The 17,320-nt window shown below is 47.2% G+C and overlaps 3 non-coding genes and 1 pseudogene across 3 annotated transcripts; all 4 read left to right on the plus strand.

The window, feature by feature from the left end:
• The first annotated feature begins 3,887 nt into the window (after positions 1 to 3,887).
• Positions 3,888 to 4,052, plus strand: LOC120967494 (U2 spliceosomal RNA; annotated as a pseudogene).
• Positions 4,053 to 5,576: 1,524 nt separating this feature from the next.
• On the plus strand, positions 5,577 to 5,772 carry LOC120967747 (U2 spliceosomal RNA). The gene has a single exon (XR_005761464.1). It is a non-coding gene; the product is annotated as a U2 spliceosomal RNA (small nuclear RNA).
• Positions 5,773 to 12,118: 6,346 nt separating this feature from the next.
• On the plus strand, positions 12,119 to 12,315 carry LOC120967744 (U2 spliceosomal RNA). Its single transcript, XR_005761461.1, has one exon. It is a non-coding gene; the product is annotated as a U2 spliceosomal RNA (small nuclear RNA).
• A 2,191-nt stretch (positions 12,316 to 14,506) lies between these two features.
• LOC120967743 (U2 spliceosomal RNA) lies at positions 14,507 to 14,703 on the plus strand. Its single transcript, XR_005761460.1, has one exon. It is a non-coding gene; the product is annotated as a U2 spliceosomal RNA (small nuclear RNA).
• Positions 14,704 to 17,320: the final 2,617 nt, after the last annotated feature.

Below are 17,320 nucleotides of genomic sequence, written 5' to 3' on the forward strand. Positions count from 1 at the left end.
AATCTCTGCACACCCAAATAACAAAAGCTTGGTTTTCATATTTTAAAACTAAACTGATTTAGGAAACCTTGCTAATCCAGGCGAAGAAATGAATTCTTGGATGAGCTACCAGATTTTGTTTTTCTTTTGAGCCAAGGATGAGCTACCAGATTTTTTTTGAGACAATCCCACGTAGCTTTTATTTCAAACCGTCACCACATTTACAGGGACGAAGGAAATCCCGTCGGGCTGGCCTAACCAAACATGGCGGCCCGCCCCCAACCTCAAAGCATGCTTCGCTAGATTGCGAGACTCAAAATTTGAGCTCCTAAACTCATGAACTAAATTACAAGAAACAAACGAAGAAAGATAAAGTTTGATCTCTTGGACAATTGCTCCATATGCAGCAGCGCTTCCTTTATGAACTTCTTCGACCACCCCCTTACAATCAGAAGCAATATGCACCCGGTGCTCGTTCAGGTCCTTGGCTAGCGCTATACCTTCTCGTATTGCTAAGGATTCCAATGTTGCTGGATCACCAATGGAGGTGTAAACAAAAGCTGAAGCTCCCAGGAATTTACCTGTACCATCTCTGCATAGAGCACCAACTGCGCCATACTCACCTCTTCTGCCCACGGCTGCATCAACATTTATTTTCACATGATGTTCAGGCGGTGGCAACCAGCCAGTTGGCCTTGCCGCTGCACTCCCATGGTTCACTCTGTTCGGGACAAGAGCTTGTATCTCCGACAAGTAAGAAGCAATAAAGCCATGAATGACCTGCGGGCTCCTGAAAATACCTTCGTGTATGGCTTTCCGACGCGCATCCCAGATCGCCCAGAGAGTAACGACAAACCTGACAAAATCTTCAACGGAGAGCACAGCTTGCATGGCGAAAATCCATTCCTTAGCATCCTCCTCCTGATGTATGCTTTGCTGGATAATAATCTCATCCACGCTCAAAGCCCATGTGCTGCGGGATACAGGACAGTTTAATAAGGCGTGTCTCCAAGTATCGTGAACCCCACATAAAGGACAAGCCGGAGTTGTGGCCATGTTTCGGTGGTGCAGAACTTCCCCGGATGGGATTGAGTGCCTTGACAATCTCCACATGAAAACCCTCAGTTTAGATTGAACTTGAACTTTCCAAAGTGACTTCCACTCCTTGCTCTCCTGATTGCTTGAGGACCCCTCCCGGCCTTCCAACCAGCTCTCCCTATTTATTTTCGTCCTGACCAACATACGATATGCAGAGCCGACCGAGAAAAAGCCCCGAGGTTCTTCACTCCAAGCCAAAAAATCCTCAACTCTACTTGTACACAAAGGGATCATTAGTATTGCTTCAGCATCAAACGGTGTAAAGACTGACCGAACTAAATCCTCTTTCCATGAGGCTGTGGTTGTTTCAATCAGTTGCGCTACCATTTGTGGGGGCGATTGGATCAACGAAGTGATTGGGCGTCTGTAACTCTCCCTTGGAATCCAATTGTGTTTCCAGATATCAGTGGATTCTCCATCTCCTATTCTTCGAATTATCCCTTGAGCCATAACATCTCTTCCATCTATAATAGACCTCCAAATTTGAGAAGGGTGAGGTCCCAACTCTGCATCTAAGAGGCACACATCAGGGTAGTATACTGACTTCAAAATTCTTGCACTCAAAGATCCAGGATCATCCATCAACCTCCATGCTTGCCTCGCAAGCAGAACTAAGTTAAAAAGTTCCAGGTCGCGAAAACCTAGGCCCCCCCATATATTTAGGTGTTGTCAAAATGTCCCACGCCACCCATGCTGGTTTTCGCTTTTCCCTCTTACTTCCCCACCAGAATTGCCTTATGATTGATGTAACACTGTCGCAAAGCCCTCTGGGTAATCTGAAACATGACATAGAGTACACCGGAATCGCTTGAGCCACTGATTTGATAAGAACCTCCTTCCCCGCAGCCGACAAAAGTTTTTCCATCCATCCTTTTACCTTCTCCCAAACTCGATCTCGTAAGTATTTAAACGTCCTATTCTTTGAGTGACCCACATCGATTGGCATTCCCAAATAGCGCTCGCTGAGAGACTCATTCTGAACTTGGAGTCGGTCCTTCACTCCCTCTCTTGTAGCTTGGGGACATCCCTTGCTAAAGAATATAGATGACTTGTCATTAGTAATCCTTTGCCCCGAGGCTCCACAATAAATATTCAGCAGGTTTGATACTTGCTCTGCACCCTCAACACTAGCCTTGAAAAGCAAAAGGCTGTCATCAGCAAATAAAAGATGGTTTATGGCCGGAGCCGTAGGGGCCACCTTAATACCTGACAAAGATGACTGAGAACTAGATTTCAGGAGGCACGAAAGGCCCTCTGCTGCAATCAAAAATAGGTAAGGGGAGATAGGATCTCCCTGCCGAATTTCTCTGGATGGACTAAAACTCTCTAGTTTTTCACCATTAAACAAAACCGAGAAAGAAACAGAAGATACCATGTGCATAACTGTGTCAACCCATTGATGTGCGAATCCCAACTTAATCATGATGGCCCTCAGATATGACCACTCCAACCTGCCATAGGCTTTCATCATGTCAAGCTTCAAAGCACACGAGCTATTGTTTTTTGACCTGTTCCGCTTCATAAAGTGTAGGCATTCATAGGCACATATAATATTGTCTGTTATCAACCTTCCAGGTACAAAGGCTGACTGTTCCTCTGATATTATGTCCGGAAGCACAAGTTTTAATCTGTTTGCCACTACTTTAGAAGCTATCTTGTAAATCACATTGCAAAGACTTATAGGTCTAAACTGTGAGAGAAGCGAGGGGTTTGTCACCTTTGGAATCAGCACTAGGATGGTGTCGTTGATGCACTCCGGGTTCTCTTCTCCCCTAACAATTCTGAGCACTATATCTGTTACATCATCTCCACAAATATCCCAGTGTTTTTGATAAAAATGAGCAGGAAAGCCATCAGGGTCCGGAGCCTTTGTAGGAAACATCTGAAAGAGTGCGGTTTTGACCTCTTCCCTCTTGTAAGGTGCACACAAATCATTATTCATAGAAGCCGTCACTTTACGAGGTACAAGGTCAATAACCTGTTGTATACCCTGGGTTCCTCCGATGTGTAGAGATGCTTATAAAAATTGTTTGCCATCACTTTTAATTCTGCCGGATCAGTTACCAATATCCCCAAAGCATTCTCCAAGGCTTTGATCATATTCTTCTTCCTTCTCATGCTAGCACGGAGATGGAAGAATTTTGTGTTTTTGTCTCCTGATGAGAGCCATTCGATGCGGGCTCGTTGTCTCCACATTATTTCCCCGCAATGGAAGAGCTCAACAAGCCTCTCATTTATTTTTAGCTCAACATGCGTAGGGGCTGTTCTTTGTGGGTCGTTCCGGAGCTCGTGCAGCTTCTGCTTCAAATCTTTAATCTCCCACCTGACGCTCCCGAACGATGTCCTGCTCCAGGTTGTTAAACCCTTCGAGACTCGCATCAGCTTATCATGAAGCTGCTGGACAGTCCCGCATGGACCCCCAGCTGCCCATTCAGAGAAAACTGTACCGGCCAGATCTTCATGTTGCTCCCACATCTTTTCATATTTAAAACAGTGTTTGCCCTTATTTCCTTGATTTTGTCCTAGGTCCAAAAGAATTGGACCATGATCAGAAGTAGCTGCTGTATGAGCTACCAGATGCTAGCAATAGTTAATTAATTATGTCCTTTTGGGCTTCCGTGAGGCCGAGAGCATGAAAAACTAAAGCCTCGTTAGGGCTCTTGAGGCCGTTGGGCCAGGTCCAAAACGAGAGAAATATTAGGGAGGCACAGAGACAGGTTTGGTTCTAGTTGACCCCCGCTTGTTTAGTACCACTTCGCCTGGGCAACACAATGTAAAGTGTAATGAGACACAAGACATCGTTTTAAGGCATACCTTTCTCGGCCTTTTGGCTAAGATCAAGTGTAGTATCTGTTCTTATCAATTTAATATCTGATATGTGTGCCATGTGCTCACAACGATATTAAATTTATTTTTTGTGGGGGAGGGTCCATCACACTAGCTTGCTAGTGGGGCTCTCACGTGTCGCACCCCAACCAATACAAAGTAAAAAAAATAGTCCTAATTGCTTTGGCTAACCCTGTAATTAACCATTATTAACACAAGGTTAAAACATTTTAGGCCTAGTTGCTTTTGCTAAAGTATTGTAGAGTACATAGCAGTGGCTCACACGATGTAGCAATTTTTCTTCTTGACTTCCTGTCTTCCCTTAAACCTTCTGGGATCCCGTCGGCTGCATTCCCCCACCATGAACTTGTTTAGTCCCACCTCGCCCACGCAAGCAGCACAGTGAGCCAAGAGAGCTATAAAAGGAGGCAGAGGAGAAAAAAAGATAACATGAGAATTTTCCCCCGCGGGCTCTCGCGACCGCATCGCCCCCGCGGGCAACCGTCCGCGCCGTGACCCTCTTCTCCAGCCCCCTCCCCCTCCTTCCCTCCCCGCCGCCCTCGTTGGCGCTCACCGCCGGGCCTGGCCCGGGCGACGCTGGCGGCGGCGGCCCCCTCACAATTCCTCCCTTGGCTCTCCTCTGGCGCTGGACGGAGCGGGCTGGGGGGTGTCCCTAGGCGGCGGCGGTCCGGCGTGGCGGCGGGATCCTGGCGCTGCGCAGGCGGATGGCTGGGCGGTGGCATCGCCGTTGGTGGCGGGGTAGCGCGGCGGCGCGGTCTGGCGGTGTCCGCTCGGCCCAGATCTGGGCCCTTCGGGCCCCATTTGGGCCCGGGCGGGCTGGCGGTGGCATGCGGCTGCGGCGCGTCCTCGAGGAGGCGGGGGAGAGGCGAAGAGCGGCAGGGTGCTGGCGGCGCCATCGCGGGCTTGCTGCAGCGTGGCGGCGGGGCTTAGCGGGCTCGTTTCGGGCCTGGCCGGGCCAGGGGTGGCCTGGCATGCCCTGCTGCCGCGTCCAAACGGCTACCGCGACGGTGTCGGAGGTTCTGGCCTCCCGCATGACGGCGGTGGAGGTGGTTCCCTCCCGTTGGGCTTCGGTGTTGCTTCTCCCTCCGTGGGGCGCTTCTCTCCGGTCCTCTTGGCCTCGTGTTGGTGTCCGCAGTGAGGCGGCGTGGGTGGCGGCGCAACCGCGATGACGCATGGTGGTGGACGGCGGTCTGGCTGGTCGGCTCCGGTCCGTTGGGCGGTGGGGATGGAGTGCAGGAGAAATCCTTGCCGGTTCTTCGGCTCCGATGCGGTGACACCTACGGGTGCCACCATTCCTTCCTGGAGGGTGTCGGTGATATCCATCCCCCACCTCCCTCCGCGTGCCGGGGGAAACTCTAGGACATGTCCGGGCAGCAGCGTCGTCGGCGTCGCATTCCTTCTTGGAGGTGCTGCTTGGTACGCGGCGGTTCGGAGCCTCGGGTTGTGGTGGTTTGTTTCTGGAGGGCGTAGCAGTGGCGGGTCATCCGCGCTTTGTCGAGCTGCCGTTGTTGGCATTTGTTTCTTCTTCTTTTTCTTTTGGGCTTGTTGTGCTGTTCGCCCCAGCGATCCTTGTATCGGCGTTGGTTGCTTTGGAATACAAAGCGGGGGAAACCCTTTTTCGATAAAGGAGGCAGAGGGCAGCGTTCTAATGCATACCTTTCTCGCCTTTTGGCTAAGATCAAGTGTAGTATCTGTTCTTATCAGTTTAATATCTGATATGTGGTCCGTGTGTTCACAGCGATATTAAATTTAATTTTGGTGAGGGAGGATCCACCACACTAGCTTGCTAGTAGGACCCTCATGTGTCGCTTGGGCGTTGCACTACTGCCCAAGCCTGGCGCACCCTAACCAATACAAAGTAAAAAAAGCCTTTTGATTGTAATATAAAAGAATAATTTTAGTCTTGATTGTTTAAAGTAAAAAAATGATTATAATAGTATAAAAGAATAATTTTTAGTCTTGATTGGTTATATGAATTAGTTAGGTTGCCTGAAAGCAAATTCTTGTTGCTGCATCGCAGAAGACAAAGGATGCTTAGCCTTTTTTTCCAACCGGGCTCTCACCCCTTTTCATTAATTTCATAACGGAAATATTCAGTACCCAAGTTCCAGAATGATAGATTCAACAATTATTACCAGATGGAAGGAAACTAGAAAGGGGAGAGGCGAGTTGGGGCATATAACAAGAAACCCAACACACAAATGCTCGAAACGTGAGAGAGGGATCCGCAGAAGAAAAAAGGCCCAACCCCTGCTCCCGTGCGGCCACGCCGGGTCGCACCGGGGCAGCCCCCGCCGGCCGGCTCGAGGCGTCCTCCCCACCAAGCTCCTCCCTCCCGCCGCCGCTGACGGAGGCGTCGCGGGGCAAAGCCCGTGTGGCGTGGCAGCGGCGGTGGATCTCCTCGGCCATAGATTGGATCGAGGCGGCGGCGTTCCGCACCGTCCGTTCAACGTTAGTGTCACGGGGACTCGGCGGCCAGGATCTGCAACTGCGATGGCGGACGGTCAAGGTCTCCAACGTCAGTTTGCGGGTTCCTGGGCTAGTTCCGCAGCATGAGGAAGCCGGGGTCTCCGGCCCCGAGTGCGGCGGTGGTGGCCTTCTCCTCTGCCGGAGGTGGTCGGCTGGCTGGTTGTGCGCGGCGGCGACCCTCGGCAAGCGGTGGTGGGCGCTGGGCTCTCGGCGGCGCTCCGGCGTGTGCAGGTGGCGGTGGTCCCTGTGCGCGGTCGGCGGCTCCGTCTCTGACCCGGACGGCGCGGGGGATGGCGGCGGCCCGGCGTGGCCGGCGATCTGGATGCGGTGGTGCTGGCGGCTCGCTGATCTGCTGGTGCTCTAGGATTCTGCCTGGTGGTGCTGGTGGTGACGGCGGCCCGTGCACGAGAGTTGGATCCCTTCGAACGGATCTGGGTGAAAACTTGCCTTCGGCGTCTGCTAAGAGCATTACTAGTAGAACCCTCAAACCCTCAAACCCTTATAGCAGTTTTAAGGGTTGAGAAGTGCTAGTTTTTGACACTTTTAAGGGTTGAAAAACAGGGGCAAAGACTAGAACCCTCAAACCCAACCCTTAAACTGCTTTAAGGGTTGGATTTGAGGGTTCTAGTCTTTGCCTCAACCCCAACCTTTAAAACTGTCATTTCATATATCACACATTTCATCACATTTCATCATATGACATATCATAAATTCCATCACATTTGACATAAAACAATAATTATTCTAGTTACTATTACAACACCGAATAAAACAATAATCATTCAAATTATTACAACAATGTTTGAGCAAATTACACTAATTGTTCTAATCAAATAGGACATAGAAAAGTAAAACAAAGATACATCATGGGCCAATGCGCCGCCCATCCAACTGCCAGTGGTGCTCTACTAGATCATCCCGGAGCCGACCATGAGTGGTTGCATCCTCACTCGGAGGAGGCGGCGGAGGCGGCCGACGGGAGGGCGGCCGGGGCGGCCGGCGGGAGGGCAGGGCGGCGGCGCGGCTTGGACGGCCTGGGCGACCGGCGGGAGGGCAGGGCGGCGGCGCGGCTCCTCGATGCCGGCTCCTGGGCGGCCGGTCAAGGCGGGAGGGGAGGCGGGAGGGCGGCCGGGCCGCGGCGGCGCAGGGGAGGCGGGAGGGGCGGCCGGCGGGAGGGCGGCCGGGGCGGGGAGGAGGGCGCACGGCGGGGCGGGGAGGCGGAGGGGCGGCCGGGGATGGAGCGCCGGCGCGCCACGGCGGGAGGGCGGCCGGAGGCCGCGGCGGCCGGATCCGAGGAGGGGGAGCTGAAAATTCCCTCCCGCGCGTCGTTGGCGATGGAACCGGGTCGGGGAGGGGTTGGGCTGGCCAACCCCTGTTTCTACAGGCTGGGAAGGAGAATAGGGGTTGAGCCTCTAAATTTTTTTGAGGGTTTAAGGGTTAAGGGGTTCTATTCTTTAGGAATTTTTCGTCTCAACCCGTAAAAAAGCGGTTATTTTTGAGGGTTTGAGGGTTTAGGGGTACTACTAGAAATGCTCTAAGGCCGGCGGTGGCGGTGCTATCTGCGTCGTTCCCTTCTTGAAGGCATCGCTGTGGAGAAGTTCAAGACCACTCTCTGCTATCTCCGGGGGAAACCCTAGATTGGATGATCGGATGACGGCGGCGCTTCCTCCCTTGGGGGCGTCATTCTTGGAGGTACACACGTGATCGAGGGACCAGATGATGGATTCTTTGGTGGAGCGGTGATTCATCCTACACACTGATGGCGACGGATCTTGACGGCATGGCGCAGTGCAGATTCGGAGTTCGCTGTGGGAGGATGGGCTCGCGCAGGAGGACGACACTGTCGGGCGTCGTGGTGGCGTCGATGGCAGGGAGACCTAGCACGGTACATGCAACAGTACAACTCTGAAGATGGATTGATGGCAGGTGGCTGCGGCGGCCTCATACCCGGCAGGCGTCCTGGTTGAGGAGTGCGCCGGACTGGTAGGTGCCCCATACCCGGCAGGCGTCCTGGTTGGGACCTCATGTCTTAGATGTTTAGGTTTGGCTGCGATGTCTGTTTGGTATTAGGCTCAGACTATCTGCGCCCATTCATCAATTGGATAGGTGTAGCGACAGTTGTTGTTTAGACGGTGGCTTTAGTCTTGCTGTTATATGACTTTGTAAGGTCTTATGAGAATAATTAATAAAGTGGCCGTATGCATTGCCCAAATGCAGAGGCGGGGGGTCATTCTCCTTTTCTAAAAGAAAAAAATGCTCGAAACTCGAGCACCTGCCGTGGGGCAAAAACCTGTTAACACCAACATCACCGAACAGGGGACAATCTGCTACCCAAAAACATAGAATAGATAGGCTAGGCAACAGTTTTTCAGCGGGCATCAAACCCCAGTGAACAAAATAGAGCCTTGCAGCACCAGCCAAAATGATGATCTGCTCTAAACAGAGAAGGAGCCGAACCACTCAACCTTGAGCAGTGAGCACCATCAGCAATTCGCAGCCTCCCCCTAGCAGCAGCACGATCAGCCAGAGACGCGGCAACCTGGACAGCCTTTATTTTCACTTGGGAGCATTACCTGAATAGATCTCCCTGTGATGTGTGAGATTGCTTTCCTGCTGAATAGAACCTATCTATCTAGTTTTATGTGCTACTGAGTTGATCTTCTGAATATTTGCAAGCGATGTTTTTCTGTACTGTATTCAGTTCAACAAAACAGCACTGCACCCCTATATTCAGCTCCACGTAATGACAGTACTTGTGTAATATTTTGCATCACAAGGCGACCTGAAATTTTCCATGTGCACCTGCAATAAAGGAGATGAGCTGCACAATAGCAAAAGGCTAAGAGGAAGGTATGTGAAATGCTGTGCTGTTTGTACGTCGTGTACGAAAACTAGAGTGGCTGCATAGTTTTCCTCAGGGACTAATATAGACTGCTGGCTTATATCAATGAGGAGGCCCTCCTTTGGCGCCGTTCTGGAATCTGGATTTCTTCTTCGAGTAGTCGCTTTTGTTCAATTTAGTTGTACACAATCCTATCTCTCTGATAAAGCAATGGTGTGAAAATGCAGCTAGTCTTCAGTCTTCAGAGGTCTAACGGCAAGAAGAGGTGCATAGTCATGGGAAGCATGCCGGCGTTGCCTGGTGGACTGTGAGGAGTTGCAGTTTTACCGTGACTGATTCCTCCGAGTCTGAGACATATCGGGGAATCGGGCTAATTGCTTGTCAGCTTAGTTGAACATTTGCCTGGGTTATAGTTCCGTTCTGATGTCTAGATGATGCTGGCTGCTGGTGGCAATATGACAATAATAACCAGTGCAGCAGAGTGACTCGCAAAAAAAGAAAAAGAGAAGAAAGTGTAGCAGAGTGGTTCAGTTTTGAAAAAGAGAGAGCAAAAGTATCACTGTACCTGTGGCTACTATTACACTCTTCTGATTAGGAAATACAAACAAGTCGTTTAAATAGCGTACACAGGTCCATCAAGTTGTTGAAGTTAAATCCCTGCCCACCCAAATCACAAAAGGTTTGCTTTAATATATGATACGCATGCTTGTGCGTATTCGAGAAAAAAAAGTTTGCTTTTATTACGTTTTTATGACTAAATTAATTCAGAAAGTGTTGCTAACTCGGGCTAAGATATGTCCTTTTGTGTTACTCGACAGATCAGAAAGCACTCCCTGAGGGAAAATCCTATTTGCCGCTCGCTGCGTCAAACTGCCGACGCTTCGCACAGACGAGCGACCGAGCAGCGACGCAGCGGGCCGGCCCGTTTAACCGTTCAAACGCCCCTGTTTTTGGAAACCTTCTAGAAGGTTCCCAGCTGGTTTTTTTGGTTTGGGAAACTTCTAGAAGATTCCTTGAATCGGTTTTTCCTTTATTCCTTTTTTCTAATTTCTTTTTTTTCTTTTCTCTTATTTTCCTTTTTCTTTTTTTTCTTTTGTTTCTTTATTCTGTTTTTTCTATTTTCTTTTTTATTTTACTTTCAATCATTTTCCTTTTTCTTTTTTTCTTTTGTTTCTATTTCGTTTTTATATTAATTTAAAATTTGTGCAAAATTAAAAAAATCACGGATTAAAAGTTTGTGCAAAATTTGAAAAATGTTCACAGTTTCAAAATTTGTTCACAATTCAAAAAAGTTTACGGTTTTAATATTTGTTCACAATTTTATAATTTTGTTCACGATTTTTGAAATTGCATCATAATTGAAATTTTTTCCACAATTAAAAAAATGTTCACGGTTTAACGAAAAATGTTCACAATTTTGTAATTTTGTTCATGAATTTGAAATTTGTTCATGTTCCAAAATTTGTTCACAAATAAAAAATGTTCACTGTTTTCAAAATTTGTTCGCTGATTCAAAAAATGTTCACAATTTTATAATTTTGTTCACGAATTTGAAATTTATTCATGTTTTAAAATTTGTTCACAATATAAAATAATACGGTTTCAAAATATTTCAGAATTCCAAAAATGTTCACAATTTTATAATTTTGTTCACGATTTTGAAATTTGTTCATGTTTCAAAATTTGTTTGCAATTTTAAAAATGTTCGCAGTTTCAAAATTTGTTCACAGATTCGAAAGATATTCGCGTTTTTATAATTTTGTTCATGAATTTGAAATTTATTCATGTTCCAAAATTTGTTGACAATTCAAAAATGTTCACGGTTTTCAAAAACAATTCGCTGATTCGAAAAATGTTGACAATTTTATCATTTTGTTCACGAATTTGAAATTTATTCATGCTTTAAAATTTGTTCACAATATAAAAAATATGGTTTCAAAATTTGTTCAGAATTCGAAAAATATTCACAATTTTATAATTTTGTTCACGATTTTGAAATTTGTTCATGTTTCAAAATTTGTTCAAAATTTTGAAAAATGTTCGCAGTTTCAAAATTTGTTCACAGATTCGAAAAATGTTTGCGTTTTTATAATTTTGTTCATGAATTTGAAATTTATTCATGTTTCAAAATTTGTTCGCAATTCTGAAAAATTGATCACATGCGTCATATTTTTGTTGAAAATTAAAATATACTCAGAATTTTCAAAATTTCATTGTGTTTTCTCAAATTTTGTCGCAAGTTCAATTTCCTGCTTTTAAAAAAATCAGTTTTTTCAAGGAATTCGCCAATTTGAAAAGTGTTTGTTTTGACAAAACACTCAGTTTTTTTAAATGAAATCATTCAAAATAAAAACGCACATCTATGGTTAGTTCTTTAAGTAAAATATATCATTCCGGTTCCACATGTATGGTTAGTTCTATAAGTAACGCACTGCTTAATGGGCAGCAGTACTCGTTTGCCCGAGTGGCTAGTTGTGCTTGATAGTAGGCGATTGGTGTCAGGTTCGATTCCCAGGTCCCGCGCTTTTGTTTTTCCATGCTATATTTTTCGTCCCGTGGTATAACTCAATGGGCCGGCCCAGTCAGGTCCCTCTCTGTGCGTCAGGCCGCCAATTTGACGCAGAGCGCGTCAAATAGGGGCTCCCCTCCCTGAGGCCATGAGTCTGAACGAATAGGCCACGTTATTGGGCTGTTGAGGCATCTGGGCTGCTTGCTATAGTTTGGTTGGGCCAACGAGTCCAACACGGCAGAAAATAGAGTCAGGATGCACATGGACAGGTTTCTTCTAATGACTCATTGTTGGTTTAGTACCACCTCGCCCGCGCAACACAGGGGAGCGGTTGAGAGAGCTATAAAAGGAGACCCAGGACATCATTTCAAAGCATACCTTTCTCGGCCTTTTGGCTAAGATCAAGTGTAGTATCTGTTCTTATCAGTTTAATATCTGATATGTGGGTCATGTGCCCACAACGATATTAAATTTATTTTTTATGGGGGAGGGTCCACCACACTAGCTAGCTAGTGGGGCCTTCATGTGTCGCCTGGGCGTTGCACTACTACCCAGGCCAGGCGCACCCCAACCAATACAAAGGAAAAGATTTAGTCTTGTACTATTAACAAAAAAAATGTGTGTCAAGATCCACCAAAATGAGCGTTGTTTGTGCAAAGCTTACACCCCATGTTGCCAAACATAATTGTTTTCCTAATCTTGTGAAAAGATCAACCTCAGTGCTTGTCGCTTGTGCAAAGCTTTGCACAAGTAGTATATTACACCGGATGTTGCAGCCAGTTCTTTGTTCTTGTCCCATCTCCCTTTGTTTCCTTATCTGAAATCCTGAATAGTATGACATGCCTCAAGCATGTTTTCTTGAAACAGAAGAAGCTAGATGCTTATGTTGTATAATCTCAGCGGTATAGTCAAGGAACATTCGGAGGGCCCTATGCTCTTGCAGATTTTGCCTGTTGTTACTTCTGGGTTCAAGTAGACAGGGTAGCGTGTGGACTCGCAGAGGCAAAATAACTGAATCTCACAGAACAGAATCAGCTACTACCTCTGTAACTAAAAAAAATGTCTTATATTTAGTTACAGACGTATTAGTTGATCGCCAGTTCAGTTGAAAAGTTATGATGCTCTTCAGTCTTCAGTATGTGCGGGTTGGGCTGTACTACGGTTTCTTTCCAGTTGTTTGAGTGTTACTCGGTGCAGAGTGCTTGATAAAATTTGTGCTCTGATTGAGAGAAGCAACAAGTGGGCTGGCTGGCTGGCACTCTGTTTTGCCGCTCAAAGCTGAACGAGAGGACCGGTGTCACCACAGAAGATAGAACAACAACTTTGACCGGACAAACTACAAAATTCTGTTACAGGTTGTCTTGGAAATGAGAAGTTAAATGCTCAAGAAGTGAGGGCTTGCGCTTTTCTTGACGTAGTAGCATTTGAAACTATCTCCAGAGAGGAAAATGGTGGCTACAAATGCTACTGCTGATCAAATAGGTGACAGTTCTGAAGTTTCTGTATGCACCACAATCCCTTAACCTGCTTGCTGTTTTTAAAAATGCTGGCTTAAGCTGCTGGTATGATAGTGACATGGCATGGCATCTTTCTTGCTAACTATGATGTGATTTAATCATTTTTCTTCTTAGTTGTGTTACTACTCTTGTATTAAAAAAAATTGTGTGGGTGAAGATGCACCACAGTGCTTGTTGTTTAAGCAAAGCTTGCACCGGATTTTGCAGCCAGTTCTTTGTTTTTTCTCGTCTCATTCTGTTTCCTTATCTGAAATTCTGAATAATATGGCATGCATCAGAACAAGCATGTTTTCTTGAAACAGAACAAACTGATGCTTATTTCATATGTACACCTGCAAAAAGGATATGACCTGAACGAGAGCAAAGGCTAAGGTAAGGCATGTTATGTGCAATCTTGATGTACCGTCATGTACGAAAACTGGAGTGGCTGCATAATTTTCCTACGGAGCTATCATGGAAACCAGATGCTTATTCTTCAGCTGGTTGCTCATATCAAAGAGGAGGCCCCCCTTTGTCGCCGTTTTGGAGTTCTTACCCCAGTAATCGCTTTTGTCCAATTAAGTTTCACGCGATCCCTGGTGTATCAATGGTGTGAAATGCAGCTAGCATGCTGTGGCAAAAGCAAGACAGACGCTTGTGTTGTGCCTTTTTTTTCCCAGAATCTGATGGCAAGAAGAAGTGCGGTTTTCTAGCTTCATCTCTTCTTCCGGCTTCATCAGTGCATCATTGTGGACCATGGATTGCCACTTTGTGAGGACTTGCATTGGCACCATGACTGATTTCTAGAGACGTATCGGAGTTGGGCTCATCAATTTAGTTGAACATTTTTCATCACATTTTTTTTACTTGAACATTTCTTTGTGGGTTGTAGCTCTGTTCTAGTAATTCCTAGATGATGTTGTGTCGGCGCTGTTCTTCCGGCTAAGATGAATTCTCAGATGAGCTGCCATGTGCCAGCAAAGTAGTTCCTTCTTTTTTGCTAAATTACTCCTGTGAGGCCATGGTTTTTTTTAGCAACCCGTGAGGCCATGGGTATGAAGCAAGAAGCAACGTTAGTGGGCTATCGAGGCATCTGGGCTGCTATACTTTAGCTGGGCCAACAAGTCCAAACTGGGAGAAATAGCCCGGACGCACAGGATTAGGTTTGTAATGACCCGTTGTTGGTTTAGTACCACCTCGCCTGTGCAACAGAGAGTAGCGGTTCAGAGAGTTTATAAAGGAAGACCCAGGGCAGTGTTCTGAAGCATACCTTTCTCGGCCTTTTGGCTAAGATCAAGTGTAGTATCTGTTCTTATCAGTTTAATATCTGATATGTGGGCCATGTGCCCACAATGATATTAAATTTATTTTTTATGAGGAAGGGTCCAGCACACTAGCTTGCTAGTGAGGCTCTCATGTGTCGCCTGGGCGTTGCACTACTGCCCAGGCCAGGCGCACCCCAACCAATACAAAGAAAAAAAAGAAGTCTTAAAGTGTGTGTGTGAAGATCCACCACAGTGCTTGTTGCTTGTACAAAGCTTACACCGGATGTTGCAGCCAGTTCTTTATTGTCCCATCTCCCCTTTCTTTTCTTATCTGAAATTCTGAATAATATGACATGCATCAGAACAAGCATGTCTTCTTGAAACAGAGGATGCTTATATATGTTGTACAATGACAGTGGATGAACATTCCATGGGCAAAGATGACAATTTTATAACTTGACAAACTACTTGCCTTGTGCTCTTGCAGGTTTTGTCTGCTGAGTACTTCTGGGTTCAAGTAGACAGGGCGGATGGACTCGCAGGGGCAAAATAACTGAATCTGACATAATAGAATCAGCTATTGATTGCCAGTTCAGTTGAAAGGTTGGTGCTATGAATTTTGCAGAGTGGTTCATAATATTTGTGCTCTGATTGAGAGAACCAAACAAGCAAGCGGGCTGGCTGGCACTCTGTTTTAGCGCTCAAAGCTGAACGAGAGGAAGATAGGACATCAACTTTGACCGGACAAACTACAAGTTCCCATAGTGCTTGACATGCAAATGAAAAACTAAATGCAGAACCCACTTAACCCACTTATGTTGACATAGTAGCATCTGAAAGTATCCCAGGGAAGGAGAATGATGGCCACAATTGCTGCTGCTGATCCAATAGGTAGCAGTTCTGAAGTTTTTGTATGCACCACTTCAACAGTATTGCTAGCATGTACTATAACCTGCCCCTTTTTAGCAAACGCTAGCTTAAGCTGTTGATATGGTAATGACATGACATGAGATCTTTCTTGCTAACCAGGAAGACACCCTGATGAAAAGGAGACCCGATGTGGTTTAAACCTTTTTTTCTGCATTACATTCTCTCTTGTTGCTGTTCGGACCCCTGTTTCCCAAGAACTTTCTGGTCAGCAATTCTCTGATTCACCTATCGTTGTTTGGCTCGTTTTTTTTTTTTTTTGCAAGAGGCTAGCTTAATTTTTGAACTGGATGAAATTTTTTCTATAAAAATTAGTATAAATGAATCCTAAAAAATTTGATATAATCCTACGAATCAATTTAAGGATTAGAATGGTCCAAAATTCCTTTGAAAACCCTTCCAATCAGTGATGACTTTCAAAGTTCTTATCGTTATCGTTATGTTTGATTGTGCACATAAAAAACAAATGATTTCTCATGCAACATTGCAGTGGAGTGAAAATTTTGCTATAAGAATCATATAAATGAATCGTAGGAAAACAAGAGTATAGGATATAAGGGCATCTCCAATGTGGACCCTTAAAATGCCAGCAACCGTTCGGACCACACGGTCCAGATGTGTTTTGCCATCCAACGAGGGGTTGTATCGGTCCGCCGTCCGCAGGCCGGTCCGGACGTGTTTTTTCTGCAAACTGGAGACAAACTGGGGGGGGGGGGGGGTCTTTGCGGGCGTTCAAACCGCGTCCACCAAAAAAATCCACCCACCTCTCCCACGCTTTCAGTCAAACGCCTGAGCCGCTTGTCGCGTCGCAATCATGCTAGCCCAGAGCATGTAGTGGCGGGCATTGATGTCGCTTGACGTGACCAGACGTGAGGGCGGCGTTGACGAACGCAACTTCTCGGGTGTCACCGCTTCAATGCGGATGCCACGTCCAAAGAAACCAACTCCGGCTGCTATGTCGCATTGAAGTGGGTTGACCGCCCCTTCGCCTGGCTGTGACCGCACTTATTTAAGCCACGCGCCGGCGATGCACATCACACCACCTCCTTTCCGAGCCCTAAAAACTCCAGCGGCGATGTCGAAGTCATGGTTGTTCGCGCCGCAGGCGGGGCGGTGGCAATTCTTCATCGGGGCATCTTGGCGCCGCCACCCTTGCTCTCCATGCCACTCGGCATCCACGGCGGCCGGCTCCTCGGGCAAGGAGGAGATCGTCCTCCTCCAACGACAAGGAGGACCAGACGACGCAGCAGCAGTCAAAGCAGCGGCCCTACCATCTCGCCGAGGCCGCTCTAAGGGGCAAAGAATTCGTCGGTCAGATGGAGATCACGACGAAGCATTCGCTGCATCACATGGGCCTGGCGCCACCATCGTCGGCGTGATACAAGGAGGAGCCATCGTCCACGTCGCGCCACCACATGAAGCGCGAGCTGCAGTCCCCACTCCGGCGGGTCAAGGAGGAACCGACGTCGCCCCGCACAACCGCGACGTCCAGATCGGGTGCCGCATCCTGGAGGTTGAGCTTAGGACGAGCCCGCATCGCCACTGGCACACAGCCGGTATGTCCGCATTAATGGGCCCGCGTCACCGCCCCGCCAAGTAGTTGCCGCCCATGATCACGAAGGCGCGGGGGCGCATTCTCCACTGCCTCAGAGGCGGTGGTGTCGGCAGTCCCTCGGGGTCGAGGGCCGTTTTTTCCGGGGAGGAGCGTGGGGCAAGGCAGCAAGTGCGTGAAGGAAATATGCCCTAGAGGCAATAATAAAGTTGTTATTTATATTTCCTTATATCATGATAAATGTTTATTATTCATGCTAGAATTGTATTAACCGGAAACTTAGTACATGTGTGCATACATAGACAAAACAGAGTGTCCCTAGTATGCCTCTACTTG

This window comes from Aegilops tauschii, chromosome 6, assembly GCF_002575655.3.
Source record: "Aegilops tauschii subsp. strangulata cultivar AL8/78 chromosome 6, Aet v6.0, whole genome shotgun sequence".
Classification (NCBI taxonomy): domain Eukaryota; kingdom Viridiplantae; phylum Streptophyta; class Magnoliopsida; order Poales; family Poaceae; genus Aegilops; species Aegilops tauschii.